We start from the raw sequence: 20,764 nt of genomic DNA on the forward strand, positions 1-20,764 counted from the left end.
ACGATGACTAATCGTACGTTATTGCTACCATATCCTTCCTTAAAAAAACACGGACGAGTAGACATACACACACGAGAGTGCATCCAAACACGACTATCTATAAAGCGGTGTGCATTCACACACGAGTGTGCATGTGTTTCTACGAGTTCTAACGTTAATATACTTGCAGAACAATAAAGACCTGCTATGTTAAAGATGACTGATCGTCCCTTATTGCTACAATGTTCATAGCGAACACGTGTGGAGGCGAGTTTCAGGTGAAGCATCTCCATCACACAAGTTTACCCTTACCTGGTAGCATCGTGGCGGTCCGCTGGTCACACTCACTACGTCACACTCCTTACGTCACACTCACGAGCTGTAGGGGCGGGGCTCTGTCTGCTCTGGCGCTGTTTTCATTAATTTAGCACCACGAGCGGGGAGTCTCATCCCTGTAGTTCCCTGTCGTGGTGGCGCATTCATTACCACGTTGCCCCTCAATTCTTTGTACGACACAATGAAAAATAATTTGTTTGTTCCAATTCACAATCATACACGAGTACACATATACACTCCCATGTACACCCATACACGAGTGGACATACACAGCGCTGTAAAAACATACACGAATGTGCATACACACCGCTTCATACATACACACGGGTGCACATGCATACAAGAGTGCGCATACACACACGAGTGTACATACACTGCAGTGTACGTACACCGGGATTGCGTTCTACTACACGAACAAATGTGCGAACAAATGATTGTACATACCTATACACACATTCACGCATGTACATATCCACATAAACGAGTGTAAATAAACACACGCGTGGACATACACAGCAATACAGATTCATGTACATACGAACAGTAGTAGACTAGGATAGCAAGGTTTTGTGATTATTTTCAAAGGTTAAACTGACGATATGAATCTTATATGCCCCACAACACTGAAGTACGTTATGGTATTGAAAAAAAAGCGTGCCATTCTAATTCATTCTCTGTTTCCACTACAAACGTTTGGAATTATTAACAATATCAAGAATATTGACCTCATGTTTAATGAGTAGTGAAGTTATTCGTTTAGTTGATTTGCATGAAGTCTTTTTCAAGTTCATACTTCAATGTTTTGCCTTTGCTTCGGCACACTGGTTCGGATTATTCTTCCCATTTATGAAGTAACGCTCCTTATATCCAGCAACATACCTACGCTCATGTGGCCATTCTGCTAAGCCTAAATAGTAATGTGCATTTCACTGCATCATTTTTCGCTTTAGTTTGAATACGAATAAGCATCTCCTTGCATAATCATGTGCATGTTGTTAGTTTGCAAATTTATTTTGGCCAGTAAACTTCTATCAATTCATCGGCCCAAACTGTGAAATACCGTCTAAAATATTACAATGTTTATCGAGATATACTTAAACTAAGAGGTGCATGCTTCATAGCGTGTTGACGTGGTTTTATGAATATATGTAAGGACTCTTGTTGATCACTGTGTGTCTAGACAACGAAGGTGAATTGTTATATTCGATCATTTTAAATGGTTATAATTGCTGTGCTTACCCATTTGGATTGTATAGTTTGTAAGTGTTGTAGATTATTATAACCATTGTCAGCCTATAGCAGAAAGTATCGTGTGTACTTACACTGTGGTGTATGTACAGTGCTGTGTGTACGTATGTGTGTATATATTGTCTACGCGTTTTCACGGTAAGTGCATTGAATGTTGAGGGGTTAAAAGCCCCTCGCAACAGTCCGGAGACCTCGTGGGCCGCTGTGATGGCTATCAGCCTTCCCTCTAGGCGATTCCTCACATTTACAACAGCTTTACCGTCTGCCACCGCCGATGAAGTATGGGGTTGTTTTTACAGAACTTTACTCGTGGCAGGGGAATGCCAAACAACAGGGAGAGTGGCAGTGGCTCTTCTTCTGAACAAAGCAATATAGGGGGCATGGGACCGTGGCGGTGAGCTGTAGGAAGCTGTATGCCCCAAGCGTCGAGTGGTGGTTGTTCCTGCCTGCACTGAAGGTGAACATCGGTGAGCTGTAGGAAGCTGTATGCCCCAAGCGTGGAATGGTGGTTGTTCATGCCTGCACTGAAGGTGAACATCGGTGTTGGGATGCAGGCAAGGCCGATAAGTCAAGTGCCTTTCGTAATTACCTGTATTAGAATCACACTGTGCTCGAATGAATACATTTTGTATGTATATATGCAAACTGCATGCTGTGGGATTTGAATTGCATTATCACTAGCATCACATTGTGGTCGTATTAAAATCACACTATCCACTGCTGGATCTGCCCTCTCAACGGATTCATATATACACAGTATGATTATTTGACGTTTACGTATTGTTTTTTTAACTGTTGAATTCATGAAAGCTTCCAGCTGTAAGTAGCAGCTCGGCAGGACTGTGGGGTTAGAGCGGGGATGTAAATGCGGCGCTTTTGGTACGTGCCTACTTTTGCAGGCTCACTTTATCGCCGCCACTGTTACATTTTTAATCAGCCAAAACTTGAGGCATTTCAAGAGGGTTGGTTTGTTTTGAATATTTTAGATCACCCACCCTCGTTTCTCTGAGACCACCCGATACGCTCGCAATACACCGCAGGGTGACTCATCCCGACATTGATGTCTGGATCAAATCGCCAAAAAGCAAACTCTCACTAACGTCTAACCGAGACACAGTAGCGTCCCGTAAATCGGACTACACGCGATTTCAAGTTCATCCACTAACAAAGTCAAGTATGTGTTGATGCATGGCGTATCGATGTCCCTGTAACCCGTCTGAAGAGATCGCCACTAACTTTCCCGAAGCAAAGTCGCCAACCAGACGCCACGCAATTGTGCGCGCCAGGCTGGGTCTCGCAGGAGAAGAGTAATCTACAGAGCGAGGAGTCGAGCGTCTATCCTCAGTAAAATTACTCTCCAAATGGTCTTGAGGTCTCATTTTAGGCCCCTTATAACTCCCCTGTAGCATCCAAATCCTTTGTTCTCGACTTGGCCTATCATGGACTTTGCATTCAATTGTTAATTTTAACATTTACAATCCGCATATGAATCAACATAGCTTAGCTAATCTGGACATTGTAATTACACCTTAATATGTATGTACATCTCACTGCATCGTTGTATGCTTCTGTTTGAATACAGATGTACATCTCCATGCATAATTCCGTGCTTCCTGTTAATTTGCAAATATTCACCCGGTTATGTCCATTAAACTGCTGAAAGTTTAGAGGATATAACAGCGACATACAGTCTAAAGTATCAAAATGGTGATGTCCAGTTTGATTTGGACTAAGATTTGCAAATTTATATTGCACTGACTTTGTTTTATGAACGCATTTAAGGACACTCGTGTTGAGCGGAATGTTTCTAGAAAACGAGGTTGTTATGTTATAATTTCAGTCACACACTTTGAATAATCATCTGTATGTAAAGTCACGTAGAATGAGAATAAAATAATAAATTGATAAAATAAAATAACACAATAATATTCTCACGACGTTTCGGCCACAACACAAGCGGCCTTCATCAGGTGAAGGGGGCGAGACTGTCTGGTAGGACAGCGCTGTCCTGTCTGGTAGGACAGCGCTGTCCTACCAGACAGTCTCGCCCCCTTCACCTGATGAAGGCCGCTTGTGTTGTGGCCGAAACGTCGTGAGAATATTATTGTGTTATTTTATTTTATCAATTTATTATTTTATTCTCATTCTACGTGACTTTACCGAAAGAACCAAAGAAGATGAATCATTGCAGTCACGAAAGCTTTAAATCGAAATCATCTGTATGCTTTAGCTTGTAAGCGTGGTCTAATATAATGTACCGCAACAAAATCAATCATCACCTTTTCGTCTTCGGTGTGTATGTATACTCTTGTGTATGTGTTCAATATTTTGCACGTTTTATATTTTGGACGTGTTTTTGTAACGGTAATTGTGTAGTGCCGTAGATGGGCCACACTTACCGGCAGTGGCCCATCTGCAGGCGGGGTCGGGGACCACGTGGCTCCCTCCGCGCAAAACTAGTTTAGCACCAATGGATTTGACTAAAACCAATCATGCACAAGACCAGTTGAAAAACTATCCTGACATTTTTACAAATTAATACACACCGTGAGGAGGGGAATTCCTTAATCGGCATGCTCGAAGTGGTCGAGTGACACGGACGTATGTTCTCCTGTACGTGCATTACACGTAGTTATGTTCTCCTGTAAACGAGGGCTACTCCGAGGAAAATGTGCACAGCGCACGCTGCGCTCCCACGGTTTTGTCTTTATGATGAGCCGCGCTTTCCATGTCACAGCGATCTGCAGGTTCTGCGCTTGTTTAGCTTGAGGCTGTAGTCATCGCCGCGATGCCGCCAGGGAGTCTGCTGAGTGAGCTCCTGCGCTCCGTTATCAATCGAAGGCTCGCGTCGACGAGCCGCGTGCCGTCAGGCTCGTTCGGAACAGGACTGTGGCTGGGAGGGCTCGGCGGGTTGTTTACAAGTTCTTGGGAGACGCCGCCGTGTTTACACAACCAATGGGGGAGCAACGTCGGCTCGGAATGAACTCGGCAAAATTATATCACTTGAGAGAGAAGGCTGCAGATTTGTGCGTGTCGTTGTCTCGTTACCAGCTTTTGGTGAACACTTGGGTGTCACGTGGTGCATTTTATCATTCTCGTGACAGACTGCAAAGGCTGAAGAAGAATTTCCTCACATCCGACATGACACAATATACGCACAGACACACGTAAAATGTACCCCCTGTACTTTCCAATATTCCTATAACCGTGCTTGATTCAAGACACTTATTACCTCTTTATCAGTGACACATTTAATAGTCATGATTTTTGCTGGCTGTTTTGTGTGTTTGGGTCTTTGGGACTGTCCGTGATGAACACAAATAAAATTAGTTCCTTGAGTGTAATCCCCTCCATATACGTAGGCTTTGTTCGGGCACTCCAGTTTGCTGCTACACACGATGACCAATTCAGCTCCTGCCCTCGCCCTCAGGACCCTCTTGGAAATGCAGCTTGAGACCACCAATCACTGCACCGCCACTCCCTGAATGCATGATATTGCAACATTGGTCAAAAATAAAATCCATTGCAGTCATTCTCAGCACAACAACGGATGAAGGCCCCTCCCGTACATCGCCTTCATAATGGGGGGTCATTTAACCATATTTCACCACGCTGGTGAGTGCGAGTTAGGAAAGCGTGGGTGCCGGTCAGTCCAGATGTCGCTCGCCACTGATGCGTGCCGTGGGTGGGAATCGAACTCGGGTCGACGGGTTTGTAGCGTGATGCGCGTAGCACTGCATCACCGCTTCCCAAACGCACGTATTGCACCATGTACCTGTACTGTGCGAAACAAGTGTTGGCACACTCGCATGTCCTCCTTTCTTACAATTGCTATGACGCTTCTCTGGATCCCCTTGCTGGCAGGTGCTCAAGTCATCCACTCGCTCACCATAGCACTCTCATGGGACAGCTGCAGGGAAGAGGTTTCTGATGGGGGCGGGGTGGTATCTTTTAAACAGCGCCAGGCACACCCCCAAATCTCCATTTCACAGCCTCGAGACGTTTTGCACATTTGTAGATGCAGGGCTTTACATTCCTCGCTCTACATTCCCCCCAGGATGCTACTGTAGGCTGGCTCGGAGTGGGAAATATCGGCGTAAGGCACTACCACTAGAGTGTAAGGTATGCCTTTCCATAATAATGTTTCATTATCGTCCTCATAATCTTATAAGTCTATAAACAGGTTTATACAAAATTATGAGGACCAAATTAAGAGAGATTGATGTGGCGTGGCAAAATAATTCCCGGTGCAGCGATCCGGAGCCGTTCCGGCTGAAAGTAAACATTGAGCGGCGCGATGGAGAGAAAGAGCAGTCTAATCACGAGAGAAGAAGGAGCGATGAAGGGGACCGCTCCTACCCCTTGTAGCAAGCCTCCCTTCTCACGCCTCTGGATACTTCACTGTCTATCAATGCTCACAACATGCTCGATTCTTTCCTTGTTTTTTTTTATTCTCGTCGATTCTTTTGTATGGAAGCCCCCGTTTCAGTGAGCCCGGTGCTCTCCTCCATCCCGTAGGCATTAGGACGAGACTCGCCTCCTCCCGTGGAACGTCTGACCTCCATGCCCCTCCCTGCTCTCCGCTCCCACAATGCTCCGTCTCCTCACCAGTTCCCAAGTTCTCCATTCGGTGGCCACACTTCCCCTACAAGGTGAGCCTGCAAGCGGACCCGGGAAGCTGCGATCCTTCGTGAACTCGCCAGCGCTTTCCTTCAGCATCTTTCTCTGGAGGCTTCCTGAAGTCCGGAGCTCCGGACTGATTAAGAAGCTGAGTCTGTCTAAACTTCTTTATTACCTAAGGATGATTCCTTCCCGCATTATTTTTTTGTACGGTGTGGCCCAAAAGTCAGGACACATTGGGTTATTATTGTAGAGTGTGGCCCAAAAGTCAGGACACATAAGGTAATTTTTTTACAAGGTGGCCCAAAAGTCAGGACACTGAGTGATTGTCCAGGGTGGCCAAAACGTCATGGCACATCGGGGTTATTGTTGTACAGTGTGGCCCAAAAGCCAAGACACATAGGGTTATTGTACAGGGTGGCCTAAAAGTCAGGACACATTGATTTATTGTTCAGGGTGGCCCAAAAGTCAAAAGACAATTGGTTATTATACAGGGTCGCCCAAAAGTCTTGACAAGTCTCACACAGAGAGACATAGACTCACACTCAAACTCACTCACGCTAAGACCCAGAGGCATTGGGACCATGGAGACCCCTATATTTACATATAGCCTCACACCGAGACCCATCGAAACACAGAGACAATATACTTACACAAAGACACATAGACTCACAAACAGACTCAGACAATGGACTCTCACAGAGAAAAGACTCACACAGAGACCCATAGACATACACATCGACTCACACTGATACCCATCAACTCATACAGAGACCCAAAGACTCACACAGAGACCCAAAGACTCACACAGAGACGCATCCACTCGCTCACCCACTTATTCACTGCTTGTGCACCCACCCACTTACTTACCGACTCCCTCACAAGCTTACTCGCTCACTCGATTCCTCACCGACTCACACATCCACTCAGCCACTCACTCACCCACTCACTCACTCATAGACTATCTCAGAAAATCACCCACTCACACACTCAAATGCTCGCTCACCCAAACATTTACCCACTCATCCACTTGCTCAACGACACGTGCCCAGACTCACTCGCACCCAGTCTCATTCGCTCCCAGACTCACTCGCTCCCAGACTCACTCGCTTTCAGACACTCACTCACACTTCTTGCTCAGAAGCTCACTCACCCACTAATTCAGAAACTAACTCAACCACCAAACCACCGACTCAAATAATTCCCTCACTCATCCGCACCCACTCACTGACCTATTTCTTCATACATTCACTCTGCCACTCACTGGCCAACTCACTCACTCATCCACTCACTCAGAAACTCCTACAAACCCCGACCCATTCACTCAAAAACTCACCTTCTCACTCACCCACCCATTCACCCACTCACTCATCCAATAACTCACTCACTCATTAAAGTACTCACTTACTCACCCATTTTCTCAGCCACTCAATCGGAAACTCACTTACCAACTCGCTCAGACACTCACTTACTCATAAAAGGACCGTTTTACTCGCCCACTCACTCAATAACCTGCTCCTTCACTCAGAAAATAATTCAACCTCTCAGTCACAAACTCGCTCATCCACTTGCTCAAGCAGTCACTCGCTCACTCAATATTTTTTTCCATTTATTCCCTCCGTCAATCATTCAGCAACTCAGCCAATCATTAAAGAATGATTTACTCACAAATGCACTCACAAACTCAGTTAACCACCCACCCTCTTACTCAAAAACTCAATTATTCAATCATTCACCTACCCACTCATTCACTCTACTCCCTCACCCACTCACTCATATACAAACTCGGTCACCCACTCACTTATAAACTTACTCACTACTCACTCACCCACTCACTCACGGACTCACTCACAAATTCACTCTGTCACTCACTAAGAAACTCACTCATCCATGTGTAATGACCCCAGGAGACTGTTCATCGCGCGGTTTCCACCACGCGATCGACTGCGGCTGTCAATCGCCCAGCTCCCGCCACGACGATCCCCTCCACGGTTTACAGTGTTTCCCCCTCGTAACCGTGGAGTTTCTCTGGGTGCTCCGGTTTCCCCCCACTTGTGTAAGCGCTCGTCATTCATTGGTCGAAATATCTTAAAAAGAAAACTCAATTCAGGACCTTACTATGACTCAGTGTGGCTTTCCTGGAGTAAATATATTATTATAAAACATTACAGGAAGTTAATATTCAATTCTGATTCCGCACCCCTCAATGCCCTTTTTAAGTTCAATTTGTGCATGTCCAATGACATGATGACACCTGCTGGTTACAAAAAGGGAAGCACGGGTACGGGCACCGCTGAAACAACATCCAATCCGAAAGGGAGAGGCATCTGGGCCAAAGGTAATGGGTGGGGCTGGCCGGGATGCTCCGGGAACCCACTCGAAGGTTTCACGATAGGGCGTGGCCAGTGGCGGAGCCCAGCCGCGCTTGCGGTGATATAAGCGGGGGCGGAGAAGGACTCTTGGGTCCGGACTGTGTCGCTGCTCGCCGTCATCTCTCTTTGTCGTCCGACCACGTGGAACATCTCCTGCGTCTTCCATCACCCTCCCCGGCACGCCACCAGCCAGCGGCCTGGCCGAGCGCGGATGGTGGAACCACGCCGAGTGATCGGCCATGTGTGTGTGTAGCCCGTAGAGATGCTAACATCCAGTGTTGTATTCAGAGTAAGAGATACGGTGTTGTGAACGTATATGAATAAAAGAAATACCCTCTACACGACATGTCGCGGAAATCGCTCATTACACATGTAAGACTCACAAAAGCATCCATACTCAGAGACCCATAGATTCCAACAGACATCCACACACTGCAATACACACACACATAGACTCACACAGCGACCTTATAGACTCACAGCGACCTTATAGACTCACACAGCGACCTTATAGACTCACACACAGACCCATAGCCTCACAGAGATCTATCCATTCAAAGAGACCCAAAAACTTATACCGAAATCCATAGACTCGAGGCCAATAAGAATAAAAAATATGTATTTGTACTGCAGGAATCTAACGAGCGATAAAGATATTTTTCACAGATGTCCAGTCAGGGGGGTCAAAATGTGACAACAAAAATAGAATACAAAACACGACAGGAGAGGTATACAAATTATCTACAAATATACAAATGAAACTAAACAATTTTTTTATCTTATCACAGACCCCTTAGACTCAAAGAAACCTAAACTCCTTAATTACTAACCCTCTAAACCTCTAAGAATCGAAACCCATAAACCCGCTAAACCTCTAAACACCTAACCCTCTAAACCTATAACCCTCGAAACCTGTAACCTTCTAAACCCTAAAACTCTACCCTTAACCTTCTCATCCTCAAAACCGTAACTTTCTAAAACCCTCAATCCCTAACCTTCTAAATCCCAAACCATCTAAACCCCAATCCTCTTAAACACCTAACCTTCTAAACCCCTAACTCTCTAAACCTCTATAACCCTAAATACTAACCCTCTCAACATGTAACTCTCTAATCCCATAATAAAGGGTTTTTGGGGTAAGTTCATATAAATGTGTCGTTACACCCGCCACCACACGACAGCCAATTCATAAATTTTATCACGTAACTAAAAAATGCCGATTTGTTTCTACTTTAGGACACCGGTGTGTTGGGAGACTAACCCAAAAAAAACCTTTATTACAGATAATATTGTTGAGTGTAGGTGTTAAACCCTCTCATCCCTGGCCCTCTAATCCTTTAGACCCTGGAAAATTCTCAAACCCATAACCTTCTAATCCCTAGTTCCCTAAACACCCCGAAATCTCTAAACTCCTAAACCCATAACCTTATAAACGACTAAAGTCCTAACCCTCTAAACCACTAAAAATCTAAATCCATAAACCCTCTACACCTCTAAACACCTAACTTACTAAAACCCTAACCATATAAACCGCTCACCATCTAAAACACTAACCCTCTAAACCCCTTTACCCTTGAAACTCTAACCCACTAAACCCCGAACGCTTTAAACCTCTAACTCTTTCAACCCCTAACCTTTTAAACCTTTAAAAACCAACCCTCTAAACCCTCAAAACCCCTGGCATTTTAGGAACCGGGCCGCACAGCAGGAGGTGAGCGGTGGGCGAGCCGCTCCTCATCGCTCGCATTACTGTCTGAGCTCCGCCTCCTGTCAGATCAGCGGTGGCATTACATTATCATAGGAGCGCGAACCCTACTGTAAACTGCGCATGCGAGGGATCTAGGTTGCGCACTCCTTATGAAAAGTCAGAATCCGACACTTATTTTAATCCGCGCGTGGCCTGCCCATTTTATTTACCACTTCCGTCCGCGCCTCTTTCCCGCACTGCGCAGTTTTGGTAAGCCCACAAGCTAACCCTAGCCGAAAATAAGTAAAAAACAAACATCGCTGGAGAGTTTCTTTGAAACAGGGGAAAGACCCAATGATGAACCCCCCCACCTCTGGTCCATGAAAAAATTGTCTTCCACGAAACCAGTCCCTGGTGCCAAAAAGGTTGGGGACCGCTGCTCTAAACCACTCACCCTCTAAACCCCTAAACCAATAAAACCATAACACTTTACAGCCCTAACCCTCTCATACCATAATAATGGTTTGTTGGGTTAGATTGTGTAAATATAAATGTGTCGTTAAACCCGCCACCATGCGACAGCCAATTAGTAAATCTTGATTTGAAGCTTTCGTGACTGCAGGAATCCATACTCTTTGGTTTTTTTCGGTAAAGTCAAGTAGTTAGAAATAAAATAAATTATGACGTTTCGATCACAACACAAGCTGTCATCATCAGGCAAAGGAGTCAGCCTCTAAAGGCAAACTGTTTATCAGGGTTTGGGATGGGCATATCCCAAGTGTATCAACAGCACCAGGAGCATGGGCGGTGCACGAGTGCCAATGCAGCAACAATGCCAATGCAGCAACAATGCCAATGCAGAAACAATGCCAATGTAGCAACAATGCGAATGCAGTAACAATGCCAATGCAGTGGGTGAGAGAGCTGCCGTGGCAAGAGGTTAGATAGGTAAGAAGCAAGGAGGTCAGAGAGAGGGAGGGGGGGAGTGGGGTAGGGGGATGGGGGGGGGGCTGCGTGAGCGCTAAGGGGAGAGAGGACGTGAAGCTGGGGGGGAAGTGGGCGGGGCTGCAAGTGGAAGGCTGGGAACGCTGGGGATGCGGAGGGAAATTAACTCTGATAAATAGACTAGTACCCGGCAGATGTGATGGAACAACCATCAACAGTTAAGGTTTTACTTGGTTAATAACATCCTTCCAATGATTGCTCAATTTGTATCCATCTTCTCGGTTGAAGTTATGTCTATGTTTATAAATCTGGATGGCTTCATGAACAAACCTTTGATGGTAGCCCAAAGGTTTGCAGAGTACCTTGGTATCGGAAAAAAACAATATCATGCGAGCCCACAGCATTATAATAATGGTCAGCCACGGCAGAGGTACTGCTTCTGCCGTGTTTCAGATGTCCCTTGTGTTCGCGAACACGGTCCGAGACATGTCGTTTTGTTTCCTCAATGTAGCTGCTACCGCAGGCACAAATCAGTTTGTAGACTCCAGATGAGATTAGATCACGGATTAAGAAGGTACTCCACTTCGGCCAATTGTTTCCACTATCAACTCACCTACCTACAAACTGGCCCGTTTTCTGTCTGATAACTTGCTTCCATTCACGGGCAAGACTACCTCAGCAGTACGTAACTCAGCTCACTTGGCCTCTCTAATCAAGAGAATTTCACTGTCCCCAGATGATTTGCTAGTCAGCTTTGATGTAGTTTCTCTGTTCACCACGGTTCCTGTACCTGAAACCTTAGCAATAATTGAAGATTTAGTCCAACATGGACTGAATCTTGATGTACCTACTCTGGTTAGGCACTGCCTTACCAACACTTACTTAACCTGGAATGGTACTTTCTACAAACAAAATGAAGGTACCCCCATTGGTTCCCCCTCATCACCAGTGATAGTGAATGTTTTCATGGAGAAATGTGAAACAGATGGCATCCAGACATCCACCCTAGATCCTTCCTTGTGGAAGAGATATGTAGATGACACTTTCGCCATTTGGGCACATGGCTTGCCAGCATTGACCCAATTTCTCAACCACATAAATTACATACACCCATCCATCAAATTCACCATGGAAGTGGAGAAGGATGGTAAGCTACCATTCCAGGATGTTTTGTTTGAGAAGAGACCTGACCGGCTCGTTGGGATACTCTGTCTACAGGAAAGCCACCCATACAGATTCCTATCTGAAACCTAATTCCCACCACCATCCGCCACAGAAGAATTCCCTCATCAAAACACTACACCATAGGACCCACTGCATTTCCGACCAACACCATCGAGCAAGTGAACTGGAACACGTACACCAGGCCCTCAAGATGAATGGTTTCTCGGACCGCATTATTCGCAAAGCTGTTTCTCCAACCATTGGAGAAACAACCCCCTGAGAAGCCAATCAAAACCATTACATTACCATACATAGAAGGTGTTACCAAAAAGATGTCCAAAATCGTAAACAAACACAAGATCCAGGTCCGATTCAATACAGTACACAAAATCCGTGATCTAATCCCTTCTGGAGTCTACAAACTGAGTTGTACCTGCGGTAGCAATTACATTGGGGAAATGAAACGACACGTCTCGGACCGTGTTCGCGAACACAAGGCAGATCTGAAACACGGCAGAACCAATTCCTCTGCCGTGGCTATAACGCTGTGAGCTCGCATGATATTGTTTTTTCCGAGACCAAGGTACTCTGCAAACCTTCGGGCTATCATAGGTTTGTTCATGAAGCCATCCAGATATATAAACATAGACATAACTTCAACCAAGAAGATGGATACAACTTGAGCAATCATTGGAAGGATGTTATTAACCAAGTAAAACCTTAACTGTTTATGGTTGTTCCATCATATCTGCCGGGTACTAGTCTATTTTTCCGAGTTAATTTCAGCCTGCATCCCCAACGTTCCCAGCCTCCCACTTGCAGCCCCGCCCACTTCCCCCCCAGCTTCACGTCCTCTCTCCCCTTAGCGCTCACGCAGCCCCCCCATCCCCCTACCCCACTCCCCCCCTCCCTCTCTCCCCCCTTGCTCCTCTCCTCTTTCTTACCTATCTAACCTCTTGCCACGGAAGCTCTCTCACCCACTACATTGGCATTGGTGCTACATTGGCATTGTTGCTGCATTGGCATTGGTGCTACATTGGCATTGTTGCTGCATTGGCATTGTTGCTGCATTGGCATTGTTGCTGCATTGGCGCTCGTGCACCGTCCATGCTCCTAGTGCTGTTGATACACTTGGGCTACGTCTATCCCCAAACCCTTATAAACAGTTTGCCTTTAGAGGCTGACTCCTCTGCCTGATGACAACCGCTTGTGTTGCGATCGAAACGTTGTGATTTGTTTTATTTTATTTCTAAACAGACAAAGTTTATCACATTAACAAAACCTGCCAATTAGTTTCTCCTTTAGCACACTGGTGTGTTGGAGACTAACCCAAACAACCTTTATTATGAATAATATTACTTGTGAAAGTCTAGGTCTTAAATCCTCTACACCCCTAACCCTTTCAACCCCTAAACCTCATCACCCTATAAAACTCTAATTCTCAAAACCCCTAAACTTTGAAAACCCAAATCTTCTAATCCCCCAAACATCTAAACCCCTAAACTTATAACCTTCTAAATGTCAAACCCTCCAAACCAATAAATATCTAACAATCGAAACCCATAAACTCTCTAAACTTCTTAAACACCTAACTCTCTAAACTCATAAACTTCTAAACCCTAACCCAATGAACCCCTAACCCTCTAAAACCCTCACTAAGCACCTATACCATAAAACCTTAAACCTCTAACCCCCTAACCGTCTAAACCCCTAAAAACCCCCAAAACTCTAAAACCTATAACCTTATAAACTACTAAACTTCTAACCCCCTAAACCTCTACATATCAAAACCCATAAAGCCTCTAAACCTCTAAACACCTAACTATCTAAATCCCTAACTCTCTTAACCCATAATATTCTAAACCCTAACCTTCTAAAACCCTATCCCTCTGAACCCCAAACCCTTTAAATCCCGAAACCCCGAAAACAATAACCATCTAAACACCTAACCCTCTAAACCCCTTACGCTTGAAAACGCTCACCCTCTAAATCCCTAAAACCTCTTTACCCTTAAAACCCTAACCCTCTAAACCCCTTACCCTTTTAACCCCTCCCTCTAAACCCTTAAACCCATCATCCTTTAAACCTGTAAACCCCTAAACTCTTAGTCCAATAAATGTCTAACCATCTAAACTTCCAACCCTCTAAACCCATAACCCTCTAAACCCCTATACCCCTAAACCGCTAACCCTCTTAAACCCCTAACACTCTTAAACCACTAACCCTCTTAAACCACTAACCCTCTGTGTGGAGTATGTTGAGTAGTCGATATCACGCTGTGGGTGGGTGCAGGGTGTGTGTGGTGGGTGCAGGGTGTGTGTGGTGGGTGCAGAGTGTGTGTGGAGGATGCAGGGTGTGTGTGGTGGGTGCAGGGTGTGTGTGGTGGGTGCAGGGTGTGTGTGGTGGGTGCAGGGTGTGTGTGGCATGTGGTGGATGCGGGGTATCAAAGACTGGGTGGGTGCAGGGTGTGTGTGGTGGGTGCAGGGTGTGGGTGGTGGGTGGAGGGTATCACAGGGTGGGTGAGTGCAGGGTGTGTGTGGTGAGTGTGGTGAACGTGGTCATGGTTCACACCACGCATACTGTGAAGTGGACCGGCCACCACAAAGCAGCACGCGTCGGAGGAGTGAGCGGATGGCTCTCCCTATGCGGGCCAGGCTCCCTTGCTTCCTCTTCTCCTCTTGTACCACCAACTCCTCCACCAGGATCTCCTCCTGTACTACCAACTCCTCCACAAGGGTCTCCTCAAGTACCACCAACTCCTCCACTAGGGTCTCCTCCTGTACCACCAACTCCTCCACCAGAGTCTCCTCCAGTACCTCCAGGTCCTCCACTAGGGTCTCCTCCTGTACCACCAACTCCTCCACCAGGGTCTCCTCAAGTACTACCAACTCCTCCACAAGGGTCTCCTCCTGTACCACCAACTCCTCCACCAGAGTCTCCTCAAGTACCACCAACTCCTCCACCAGGGTCTCCTCCTGTACCACCAACTCCTCCACCAGTGTCTCCTCCTGTACCACCAACTCCTCCACCAGGGTCTCCTCCTGTACCACCAGTTCCTCCACCAGTGTCTCCTCTTCCTCTTGCACCACCAGCTCCTCCACCAGGGTCCATTCTTCCTCCACAACCTTCAACTTCGCTTTAGAGGTCTGGGCGAGCCAGCAGGATGGGCGCTGTGCCGGCTCCACTCTGTGAAGAGATGCGCACGACACCGTTCCAACTTCCTGCTCCAGCAGAGATCAGTCCCCCCCCCCCCCCTTCTCCCCCCCATCGTCCATGGGTGGACTAACTCTGTGCCACAGAAGATTAACCCAGATAATTAACAGTGCCGCAATAATGCAGCATAGCTTTGCCCACCGTGAGTCTGGTTACAAAATGGGCATTAGTCTGGCGGTGTCTCAGTGGATGCAGGGCAACATGGCAAAGAAATTGCCGCTTCATTATCTGTCCTCACCCAGAAACCAATTATGGAATCTACACGTTCTTTATGGCTGGAACTCACAGCCAGAGAGGACCTGGGTTTGATTCTCTGTGTGGAATGTGGAGTGTGTTCTACCAACCCCCCTACACTGCCCCCCCCGCATGGGTTTCCAGAATCAGAATCTTTATTTAGACTGGATGAAGAGGAGTCTGATGAGCTATGAAGCTCTTCTTTCACAGATGTCCCATCATGGCACAGAGTCAGCAGGTTACAACAACAAACAAAACAAAAGGAGTACAAAGTCTATAAGAGTCACTAAAAATAATAATAAAGTCTATAAATACAAATGTCATAAGTCAATAAAATCCTGTCGTTTTTCAACAGCAACAAAAACAGCCTCACACCACACCAAGACAATCCTTCAATAAAATTGCACATTAAAATTTCACTTCCATTCCTCTGGGTTTGGCAACTGAACCCTCAGAAACACGCCGTGCAACCAGTGTTGGATGGACATCTCTGCCAGTGTTGTAAATTGCACCTCCAAATCACTCAATTGGGATCGTACAGCAGCAGTAGCAGTAGATTTGTTCTGTACAGCAAACAACTTGGCAGGACCCTCCTGAAAAAGTCTTGAGACTGAGTGAGGCTATTGCTGGCTAAATAAGCGTAAAAGTAGAATGAAGAGAAATCGATATTAAACACACACAGGACCAGAGCCGTCCCCTGGGTACGGTGTATGGGGGTGACGACCCCGGGCCCTGAGCTTTGGGGGGCCCTGCGCTACGATGTCACGGTGTCAGACATGATATTTCCGTTTAACACATAGGCTCTCGCTCCGGATTGGCTCACAAGTGATGACATTACATTCATCCCTCTATTTAAGACCGAAAGAGGAGGATTTCTCCGCGATTCGAAAGCCCACACGGTGTAACTTGCCCCAGGCCCCGCACCCTCCTATAGACTGCCTTGACCACTGGACTAGCAGATAGTGGCTTACCGTCGCTTAGCAGCTCCAGAGCGCTTCACACTGCCAGGAGCAGCAGCGGTGGTGGTGGCTTTGCTGGCCGTGGTGGTGCTGGTGGCTGCGGTTCGGAGCCAGCTATGAGCCAGCGCCTGCGCTGGCGTCATGCGACGATTTGGATCCCATCTGTTGAGAGATGCATGGGGGACACACGCGGCCACGTGGTGAGAGAGGCATGCTGAGAGCTTTGATGTTCCTTCCTTTTCCCACGAGGTCCAGGAACGCACAGCAGCAGCGGAAGCCGCAGTAGCAGTGGGAGCCCTCTGATACCCAGCAGTGGCTTGCACAGACCTCCCACTCCTCCACAGAGGGCTAACTTCACAGAGGGCCAGTGGCACCGCTTATTGGCAGGTCCACTCAGCTCCACATCTTCCTGGTGATCGGTGCAGAGCGGTCGTCAATCAATTGGAGGGGGGGATCCTCGTGGGGAGCGGGGGGGGGGAGTGGTGGGTGGTTCTTACCGCAGACAGCAGCTGATGAATTTGACAAACTCCGGGTCGTCGCTGTTGAGCACCTCGTGCAGTGGGAAGCTCCCAGGCACCCTTTTCATGCCTGGGCAGAACATCTTCCCCCGATGGTCTGCAGGAGCCATGCACAGCGGGAGAGACGAAGTCACCAACCAGCACGTCGCCCACCTACTCACTTACTGACCGATCCATCAACCCACTCATCCACCTACCCACGCATACTCTTCCACCTACCCAATTGCTCACCCACTCATCTACCCACCCACTCACCCACCCTCTCACTGACCCGCTGACCCACTCACTCACACACTCACCCATCCATTCGCGCAATTACCCACCAATCTACTCGCCTACTTACCCACATACCCACCCACTTGCCCACACACCCATTTACCCACCCACACACCCAAGGAATTAAAAATACAAAAACGCCCCCTCCAAAACAAAATAACAACAGCCTGAGGCTACTCCCTAAAACTGAATCCGGTCTGTCACTCACCCCACGCTTCAACTCACCAAAGAACTGCATTCTGTCGGGTGCTGCATTCACCAAGTACCTTGGAGGCATCCCCAGAATCTGCACATGGTTGACATGAAGACAAAGGTCACCCGTAAACTGTAGGGGCAAGTGCTGTTAGATCGAGTAGCAAAAGCAGCAGCGTTTGTTGAGGGCCAGCACTGTGGCGCACAGAGACAGGAGTGGCGGGCCACATTGACCCAGGTACTTCACACACTCCACGAGGTACTCAGTTGAGGCTGACTCAAACTAGAGGAGGCCCAGGACAGTTCAGACAATCGTCACTGGTGTTGGCCATGAGCTGGAATCGAACTCTGTTTCTAGCACAGCAGGCTGACCGCTACACTACCGCTCCCCTACACATACAAGACACACACGTGTACACACAACATATGACGGCCTTTATTCACAGATCACCAAGTGACCACCCCCCCTCCTGCCACCCCCATAGCCCACGACTCCACGGAAAGAGAGGGGGATCACGAGCAGACAGACGCCGTGTGGGAAATACCTCTATGCAGCGCGGGAGGTGATCTTCGTGGCTGTTGGACCGGAATAATTTCCTGCCCGTCGCCAACTCCGCCACCGTGCAGCCCAGCGCCCACATATCCACTGCACATGTCAAGCTATAACCCAGCAACAGCTCCGGAGCCAAGTATCCTAGGGTCCCACCAACATTCTTAGCTGTACAATAATCACAAGAACAACAAACATTGGTGCGTGTGTACACACTGTGTCTTAAACAGCATCATCATTATACACATAAACAGTCACATGTACAGACACTCAGATACTCACACACAGACACACTCAGACAAACACTAACATATAGACACTCACCCGGACGCAGAGACACCCATGCATAAAGACAGCCATACAGACACACACACGCAGACACTCACACACCCAGGTGAGGTCACTCACGTTGACTTTCCACGAAAAAGCTCATGCCAAAGTCCGTGATCCTCACGGTGCCAGTCACGGTGTCTTTGACGAGAACATTTCGCTGGAGGAGGGGTAGAATGAATTCAAACTCAGAGGTTATGCCGATATCATTCAGCCAGCAGTGGATCAATCACATACCATGACACGCACTAAACAGGAGAACTAGATGAGGCATAGCGCTGTCGACTAGCGTCAGTCAAGTGCAATATTCGCTGTTTTCTGACAGCTGTCACTGGGCGGTGTGCCCCTTTCAAGTGCGTCAAAATTGGAGATGTGAGTAGAGGCGTGTCACGTTCAAAGCACTCTCAGGCACCATCAAAGTAAAGGGGGTGGCTCTATTTACAACCGATTGCCGTTGCTCCAACAGGAGAGCTGCATGGAGCTCACAGCCGGATGAGTGTCCATTAACGAGTTACAGACTAAAAGCCACTCACAAGAGAGTGCAAGGATTCCGTGATGCTTTCCACTGCACCTTTGTCTTTGGACGTTTTCAATTTGCAGATGGGAATTCGATAACGAGCAGTTGTCAGGCCAAAATGTAAGTTTCGCACGTCTTGAAAATTATTCTTTTTGACTCCGTTTTGTGTCTCCCAGGGTTTGGGGCAACGCTGATTAACGTTGCCGGTTTTGTCTCTGGTGAGTCCCCAAGAGCGACACGACTCTACACTATAGTTTAATTCATACCAGATCATCTCCACCAGAGGTAGCATGACCCTGCCTCCTTCCAGTGAGAAGGACAGAGCTAACGTATCAACCTTGTGAAAACATGGCCGGTTTTCTCTGTGGAACAAGTCCCCAATAAAGATACACCTCTGCACCAAAGTGAAAGCTGAACGCTGTGTCCACTCACTGGCTTGATGTCCGCGTGAACGATTTTCCTGGAATTGATGTGGCACAAGAACTTGAGGATGCCCCTGGTGTAGGTTTTCACCATCGCCATGTCCAACCGCCGGAGCCCCGCTTTTCTAATCACTTCATGAAGGCTCTCCCTGCGAGAGAGGCAGAAGCAGCAACAAAAACACAGCATCAGTGCCATCCCCTACAATGCTGCACTGATTCTGATAACGATAATCATGTTAATATTGTACGTTCATGTGCACGTTCATGACCAATATTAAGAGTTATAGTTCCGTGTGAGTTGAGGTCGTCAGTTTGCCAATAGACCAAATAAATTGGCATATATGCCAACTTGACAACTTTATATCATTGGCTTTGTTGCCGGGTGGTGGAGGGCTATCTATTGGAAGAAGATAAAAACTCCATACAGAAAAGAAGCTCGGATTCTCGCCGAGAGACACAAGCATCACCACTGCCATCCAGCCACCCTGCTGATTGAGTGGAGGCGTGGCTTGGTAAAAGTGGCAGGGCTAATGGAGAAAAGAGAAGTGGCCTCCAATGCACCCATGACACATGGCAGCTCCACAGTATTGCAATGCATGGGTGGCGTGGGAATCTCAAAATTAACAGCTTGCCGCGGTGGCGAGATGACATCTCCCCCGCCTGGTATAGAGGAGGTTGTAGGTTTGATCCCCACCGTGACGCCTGTACATTTGGAGTTTGCATGTTCTCCCCGTGGGCATGTGGATTTTTCTGTGGGTCCACTGGTTTTCCCCTCCACATTTAGAAACTACATGCTACTTTTAAAATTTTGATTTAAAGCTTTCGTGATTGCAGGGATTCATATTCTTGGTTCTTTCGGTAAAGTCACGTAGAAGGGAAACAATAAAATAATAAAAATATAAAACAATAAAATTCTCACGACGTTTCGACGGCAACACAAGCAATCATCAGGTGTGAAAACCACAACAAGAAAATTTTAAAAAAGTGGCGGTTATTTTTAACGTCGTGAGAATTTTATTGTTTTATATTTATATTATTGTATTGTTTCCCTTCTACGTGACTTTACCGAAAGAACCAAGAATATAAATGTTACTTTGTTAAGGTCAGGTCGCTTCTAAAAAACTAACGAAAGTTTGTTAAGTAAGTTAACCACATTATTGGCGGAGGCGGGGGGGCGGCATGCAGTACATACTTCAACAGCT

This window comes from Petromyzon marinus, unplaced genomic scaffold (genome assembly GCF_048934315.1).
Source record: "Petromyzon marinus isolate PM22_M1 ecotype Great Lakes invasive population unplaced genomic scaffold, UKy_Petmar_22M1.pri1.0 PM_Scaffold_28, whole genome shotgun sequence".
Taxonomy (NCBI): Eukaryota; Metazoa; Chordata; class Hyperoartia; order Petromyzontiformes; family Petromyzontidae; genus Petromyzon; species Petromyzon marinus.